Source organism: Quercus suber, unplaced genomic scaffold (assembly GCF_002906115.3).
Source record: "Quercus suber isolate HL8 unplaced genomic scaffold, Cork oak 2.0 scaffold_436, whole genome shotgun sequence".
Classification (NCBI taxonomy): Eukaryota; Viridiplantae; Streptophyta; class Magnoliopsida; order Fagales; family Fagaceae; genus Quercus; species Quercus suber.
This window is the reverse complement of record NW_027069887.1, coordinates 274,338-282,699: the sequence shown is the minus strand read 5'-3', so window position 1 is coordinate 282,699 and position 8,362 is coordinate 274,338. Positions and strand designations below refer to the sequence as shown.

Here is an 8,362-nt window from a genome sequence, read left to right as displayed (position 1 = left end):
GCACCCTGACTTATAGGTGTATGCATTGTCTGACCTGGTAAGATTATGCCCTCTTGCTTCTCATGCCACATATGTTAGGAATCCAATCCACCCACAAACTTCAGTCCTTGCAAATAATTCTTCTTACACTAGATCTGTATTCAGGACATACAAATTCAATCAAGGCCCAAGTATGCAAGAATTCAGTGATTCTAATAGGTAAGTTATTGCAACTGCTAACATTTTCAAGTTTAACGATTTGCAAAGGTAACTTATATCCCATTGGATAAAACAAATAACTCTACTTGGCAATAGAGTCGTTTTTTTTTTTTTTTTTGGTGGTGTTACTAGTAAATAAGAACAATTAAATTTCAATCAGTAAATCTCTGTTGAGCAAAAAAAGAAAAATTTAGTAAATCTCTGCAGCATCAATGCCTTTGATCCCTCTAAACTTAACAAGCCAAAAGATACCCAAGACTGAGCCTTCTTGAACAGACTTGGCCCTTAGAAAATATATAGCACTTGACTTTTGCCACCATTCTCTGGTGGTGAGCACACCCTCAAACAATGAGAAACTTGAGACATGGGATTTCAATTTTTATTACACATATTTTCCAGCAGCCCAATGAAGAGCATCCTAACCATATCATCATCAATCTGCAGTTAATTTCTTTTTTAAGCAATAGTATTCTATTGAAGTCTAGACTAGGTACAATGGCAAGTGCCTTCCATAAAAAGTGATATATAGCAGGTTTGAGTACGAGAATTAACCTGTCCAAAAAATATATATATACATATATATAACTATCTACCAATCACCTTTCCAAAACTTACAAAAGTGGGAGTTTTGCATACTATGACCCAAAGGCATTTTATTATGAAAATGGACTACTTGGTGCACGCAAAAATGAACACAAAGTAGCCTAAAAGAATTTTTTTTTTTTTTTTAAAAAAAATACACAAATAAAGTGATTCTTTGAAATCTAAAAGGGAATTGAACTGCAAGGACTGAAGCTTGTGGGTGGATTATACAAAACAAAAGTCTTTTTGTGCAATTGCTATACATACAATCTGAGGTTATTCAGAATGCAAATATGCATATAGGTTATCGTTCTTGAAGCCACTCAAAAGGCAGGTCTTCCATTTTTACTTTATTTTCCATAATTTATTAATGCCAACGCCAGATTTACATTTTTTTTCTTTCTTTCTGTTTTGTTTCAAAGGACATATGATAGTTGTGTTGTCTCTCATGCTTGACTATCACTTGACTTCAGAAAAAAGGAATTGCTTTTCAGCGTCCACACCTAATAATTCTTTTGGCATGTTTTGGTGATACATCACTATTTGTGCAACCCTAGGTTTCTTGATAGACTGCTTGTGTACAAACGTTGTTGGTTTTTTTCTTTTCTTATTTTTATAAATATAATTTTATAGTTTTAAGTAGAATTTCTCACGAATAAAATTGTTAGTTCCTTTGGCAAACAAAGATATCTTTAGTCAAGTTACTTTTATTTTATTTTTGGATAAGAATAAGATTTTCTTCATTGAGGGCCATGTTGCACTAGAAAAATTATCTTACGAAACCAGTTTATGTAGCGTTTCCCTCATAACATACAGATCCCACAAGAGTATAATTAGACCCGCCAAATATGAGAGGAACACTCCATAAACTGGCCCCATGAGATACTTTGTCATTGCAGTATTGGCTGTAAGAGTTCTAAGGATATAATCATGTAAAGAAAATCAGTCCTTTCTTAAGGTTCGAGGTTGTGTGATCTTATTCTTTGGATAGTCACACGTTTCTTACTGGAGCCCTCCATTTAAATATAAATATCCATGAATTTCCTTTTGTAATGAACGAGTTGTTCATATTTGATTGCTTCATATGTGCTTTTACACGAAGCTGTAATTCGTTTTTAATCAAATTTTGTATGTAATCAAAATGTTCGTTGTAATTCTTATAACATCATTTGTATATATCCCAATGGCTTTTGTAACAAATATTACCTAATTTGGTGATTCCAATTTCATTGGTGCTTCGATATTTATGTGGAAAAAATAAGTCTACCAGCATCAGCAACTCCCTTGTCAAAACAATCTTTAAAATATAATTTTCCAATATTCAGACTTTAAAGAAAGCATGGTTCACATTCCTCTCACGGACCATATTATCTGATTGCTAAAATTAAGAGACCACCTAATATAAACATTTCAATTCTGTCTTAATTATAAGCTTCATAGAAAAATAAATAACTATTTGAGAATCTATGACTTAACATCAAGATTTTAAAACCATGATAACCACATTCGGTATACGTCATAGCACCTTTTATAAAAATAAAAGTAAATAAATAAATAAATAATTATGCTCATCACATGATAATGTACCCCTTTATAGTTTGACCCTAACATAATTTAGTCACAAACTTCAATTACTACATTTGACCCCTAAAGTTTGGATTAAAATGACATTGTTAGGTTCCATCCAAATTAACAGATGTTGTATTTTTTTTTTGGACAAACAAATTACCCCATAATGGTTTGATCCAAATACAACTAAGTCCCACATACTTTTTCAACTGTTGCATCTTAGCACCTTAAGGTTTCGTTAAAAAAACCAATAGGGGTACTTTGGACGAAAACCTAATAATTTCATTTTAATCCAAACTTTAGAAGGTCAAATGTAACAATTGAAAGTTTATGGACTACATTGTGGTAAGGCCAAATCAAAAAGATGTATCTTGTAATTTTATTATGATTTTAATATCTAAAATTGGAATTCTAATAATCTATGCTAACTCTTTATCAAAGACCATATTTCATTGTGTTTAGCCATCCTTCAATGGACTTCATTGCCGAGTCAAAAAATTATACACAAAGCATGTTATTGAAAATCTCAATAAATAAATAAATTAAATCTTAGAGCATAATAACCAACATTATACCCATAGCCAAATTGTTGCTGATAATTGTTAAGGTAAAACTTAAGTACAATACCTTAGGTATAGTACATTAGATTTCTCAATTGAATTCTATGATTGCATTAAATTTAATTATCCTTAAAAAAGAAACACAATTTTGTTTTATTGGACAATGCATTCAAATGTTTGAATTTAATTAGAGAACTTAATACACTGCATTTAAATTATTGTACCTAAGTTTTACTCTAATTGCTGTAAGTGACAAAGAATGAGACTAGAAGATTCAAAAAGGGTAGGGTGTTCCCACAACTGATTTCTCAAGAAATAAAAATGATTATTACTCGACTTTCTTCTCCAAGTAGAGTTTATAACTCTAGTGATACATTGAATTCCGTTAGCAGTAACAAACCTATGGTGAATTACATGGATATCTATTGGTTTTCCTCAGCAATTCTCGCAACATTCTTTTACCCTATGGATGGTAATAAAGGAAAAGCTACTCTCAAGACAATCTAGTAAACTATGTGATATAGAAATTAGAGGGCCACGAAAAATACAAACTTTATTCATAAGTGGTTATTCTTGAGATTAGTCCGATTTCAAGGCTGGAAAATTTCAATAAAAAATAGTCTATAGCAATAAAGAGTTTGTTTCTCTCTTGCATACTTCTTATGTACTTTCATTATACCCCCTTGTTGCGTTTATGTCCCTTTGACTATATATGATTAAAATACCAAGCAATATATACAGATGGAACTTGCTGGATTTGAAGATTTGAGCTACTTTGTAACTTTATAATTACTGAAATTTGATCTATTTCTATTAATTTCAGCAACTAGTTTGCAAGGTTTTGTTTAGAAGGTCTAGTTATTAGTCTGGGTCAATTTTAAGCTGCAAGATGCTTCTTCTTCTTTCTTTTTCTTTTTTTTCTTCTTTTTTTTTTTTTTTTTAATAAATCAAACTTACAAAACTTCCATACTAAATAATGTGGGAACTCTTTTAAAACACACCTAACACACACTTCACCCCTGCATTTGGCATGCATAATGAACTTTTGGTACGATTTATTAGCATATAACCTTGCTCACTTTAGCAGCCTTTCACCAGTCCCAAGTTTTAGCTTCACTAAACTAGCAAGATTGATCAGCTTCCCAGTTTTCTAAATCTCCAAGAATTTCTTCTACCTAAATGATTGATTGGCATATTTTTAAGCACAAAATAATAACAAATTGCTCGATCCTTCTAGTGCGTTAATGATAACGCGCCACACTTGTGTAAATACACCCTCCTTCAGCATGAGGCCCAACAGTGTGTTTGAAAGTTTGGAGGGAGCATGGTGAGTCAATAAGGATACAAGAAAAGGAGAGGAGAGGAAAGTGGAGATTATCCTTTCCCCTTGGGATATTTTATTATATGTTTGGAAATTTGGAGGGAGAGGAAAGTAGTGGGTGAGGGGGTGATAAAGAGGAGAGGGGAGGAGAATAATCCTTTTGTTTGGATGTTTTAAAATTAAGTAGAGGGGAGGGGAAAAGATATTCCTCTCCGTTTTATAGATGTTTTACACATTAAAAAGGGAATATGAGGAAATGATAAGATATAATATAAATTTACAATTATACCTCTGTTTTATCTAGTTTTTAGAAATAGATAGAAATTGACATCATAAACGCAAAATTAACAATTTAAAAAAAAAAGAAAAAAGAAAAAAAAAAAAAAAAGAAGAAGAAGTGGAAACTCTCTTTGAATCCCCCTAACTAAAACCCCATCCCCTTTTAATCTACGCTCCTCTCCTCTCCTCTCCTCCCCATCAGTGTATCCAAACACATTGTTAAAAATTAATGTTGGGCGAAGAGAATAAATATGTCCCGCTCCCTTTGTTTGGACCCTTTAAAAATTAAAATGAGAAGGAAATGTTAACACATCATATAAATTGATAATTATATCTCTCTTTTATTCAATTTTAATAAATAGATATAAATTGACATCATCATGGCAAAATTAATAATTTAATATATATATATATATATATTTTAATATAAGTGGAACCTTAATGATAACGCGCCACACTTGTGTAAATACATCCTCCTTCAGCATGAGGCCCAACAGTGTGTTTGAAAGTTTGGAGGGAGCATGGTGAGTCAATAAGGATACAAGAAAAGGAGAGGAGAGGAAAGTGGAGATTATACTTTCCCCTTGGGATATTTTATTATATGTTTGGAAATTTGGAGGGAGAGGAAAGTAGTGGGTGAGGGGGTGATAAAGAGGAGAGGGGAGGAGAATAATCCCTTTGTTTGAATGTTTTAAAATTAAGTAGAGGGGAGGGGAAAAGATATTCCTCTCCGTTTTATAGATGTTTTACACATTAAAAAGGGAATATGAGGAAATGATAAGATATAATATAAATTTACAATTATACCTCCGTTTTATCTAGTTTTTAGAAATAGATAGAAATTGACATCATAAACGCAAAATTAACAATTTCAAAAAAAAAAAAAAAAAGAAGTGGAAACTCTCTCTGAATCCCCCTAACTAAAACCCCATCCCCTTTTAATCTACGCTCCTCTCCTCTCCTCTCCTCCCCATCTGTGTATCCAAACACATTGTTAAAAATTAATGTTGGGCGAAGAGAATAAATATGTCCCGCTCCCTTTGTTTGGACCCTTTAAAAATTAAAATGAGAAGGTAAGGAAATGTTAACACATCATATAAATTGATAATTATATCTCTCTTTTATTCAATTTTAATAATTAGATATAAATTGACATCATCATGGCAAAATTAATAATTTAATATATATATATATATATATATTTAATATAAGTGGAACCCCTCCACTCCAATTTCCCCCAATTTGGGGAAATAAAAAAGGAGAGGTTTGGAGGGCTATCTTACCTCTCCAAATCCCCTCAAACCCCTTCTCCTTCCTTTAAAAAACACATCCAAACAATGTGAATTATACCACTTTTATTCCCTTTCTCAACTCCTCTCTTTTCCCCCTCCATCCAAACACGCCATAAGACTCCTAGTTCCTTTTTTTTTTTTGAAGTACCCACCGGGTATGATGTTTTCGCGTACTCCTAAGTTTTTTACCATATTATTTTTCTCTACTTTCTACTTGTTCAATTTTACATAGGGTCTAGTGCTTTTATGGGATTAAAACATGTCTAGTTCTCCCCAAAAGGCCCATGCTTAGAATTGGAGAGACTTAATTATCTTTTGGATTGCCAATTCACAAATGGAATTTAAAACATATTTTTACATAATTGGTTAGTTAAAGAATCATGATGGAATGGAATAATATGTTAATAACGAAAAAGTTTTACTCAAAAAATTACCTGGTAATTGGCTTTGACTGCTGTGGTGTATAAAATCTGGAGAGAGAAAACAATTGCAGGTTTAGACAACAGAATAAAGAGGCCACTGGCTTATCTATGACAAACTGTAGATAATGCTATAACCTATATAACAAAGCATAACAGCTATATATGTAAAGAATGGTGCATTCAGCCTTGAATTTTGTTTCTTGGCATAGACATTGTTTGACTTCACTGCAATACAAAACTAGTAAATTTGCTTATTCAAAGTTCAAACACGAAAGGCATAAAAAAGGGTGGTAAAAACAAGAAGAACAAAGCAATCTTCTCTCCATATGATTTCGAACCCCACCAAAACCCAACCCTATTTATCTTAGAAAAAAAAAAAAATTCTCTCAATATATTGTTTGCACCAGCTAACAAATTATACATATGATTGGTAATCGATATTTCAAGCTTATTATGTAATATAGAACAAAATAAAAACAATGTACAACCTTGTCATCTATGCAAGTATATGGAAATTTTCCCTGCTACAAAGAAATTAATGAAGACAAATTAGAAGGTGATACCCCAATACAGCTTCGTTCAAGAAAGAGCAGAAATCATATCATCATAAATAAATGCATACATACATATATAAAATAAAGCTGATTTCTTTACCAATTAAAACTAGTTGAAAACAATGTTGTTAATTCCTATGGAAAAAATATTAATAACTTTTAATATGTGCTTGAACAACTATGATTTTATGCATGCAAAATGGTCCAGATCATAATGGTGACGCAATTGGTCTTCCATAAAGATATTTTTGCATTAATTTTCTTTCATTTGAGAAAAAAAAAAAAAAAAAAAAAAAAAAAAAAAGAAGAGGAGATATCCAATTCCAACATCAAAAGGGAAAACAACTTCCTCCCGATCACAACCCAGTTGGGAAAACAACTTAATACAGTGATGAAAAAGAGTACATGAAATCTAACTGCAAGTAATTTTCATTTAAACAGGTGGAATATGAGGCCTGTTCAGTACTTTACAATCAAAGCAACAAATAGACTTACAGTTTTCAATTTAATTCTCTATACCCAGATGAAAAACACTTGCTATTCCTTTGTTTTATAGATAAAAATTAAGAATTCTCAACATTTGGAGAGAAGAAAAAAAAAAAAACCCACAAAATTCAACAATTTTTTAGCACTCGAAACAATTCCACCTTTTGAATAGTTTGGATCTGAAGCTAATTCCTTAAATAAATAAATTTAAAAAAAAAAAAAAAAAAAAAAAAGAAACCCCAACAACAATAAACAATGCGGTTGCATCAATTGAAGCATGTAATACCCAAAAGCAACAGAGGAATATGAAAATTTCATAGTCAAAATCTGCATGAATATATTCCCAAAAACAAGAAAATCAAAGATGGGTTTTTTACCTGGTGGGCTTGGTCGTTCCTGCGGGGTAAGAGGGACGCTGTTTCCAAAGGTTATCTTCTGTGTGTGTGTGTGTCTCTCTCTCTATCTCATTCATTCTCTGTAGGCTTAGCTTAGCATCTGAAGGTGCCGTACATGCTAGAGCAACGGTGTGAATGTGATACTAATACGGATTATTAAATCTTGGCCTTTGTTTTTAGGGATTCTGCTGTCAGCGTCGTGGTGATATTGTTAACGTCACCAGTCTTCTCACCAAAACTTAATTTTGCCTAATAAAAGTTGGATTTTTTTTTTTTAAAAGTAATATTATAGGTCCGTTTGTGATTTGTTTATTTTGCTGAAATTGAAATTCTTTTTATTAAAAGTATTATAGATAAAAGTAAAAGTTAGTCGAAATAATATAATGAGACTAAAACCCATGAATAGTACTAAAAAGTGCAGTAGAATTTATGAATAATAACAAAATAAACTGAATACTAAAATAAGTTGAAAAAAATAAATTATCCAAACAAACACTGTGTCAATTGTCTACGCCATAAATTGGTTCTAATCTAGAATTACTCTAGAAATTATTTATTTGCACATTAGTAATAGTTAATAATAACTTGACACCTATGATATGTTGTAGACATAACATTTTTTTTTTTTTTTTGGTTATGATAAATTAAAGTTGGGTTTAAGAAGTTGTGATTATGACAATTTATAAAAATTACAATTTTTATTC

The 8,362-nt window shown here is 31.5% G+C and overlaps 1 long non-coding RNA gene across 1 annotated transcript; it reads right to left on the bottom strand.

The window, feature by feature from the left end:
• LOC136062651 (uncharacterized) lies at positions 1-7,817 on the bottom strand. Its single transcript, XR_010624379.1, has 3 exons — positions 7,641-7,817; positions 6,236-6,271; positions 1-134 (listed from the first exon to the last, which is right to left on the bottom strand). It is a non-coding gene; the product is annotated as an uncharacterized LOC136062651 (long non-coding RNA).
• Between the last annotated feature and the right edge of the window lie 545 nt (positions 7,818-8,362).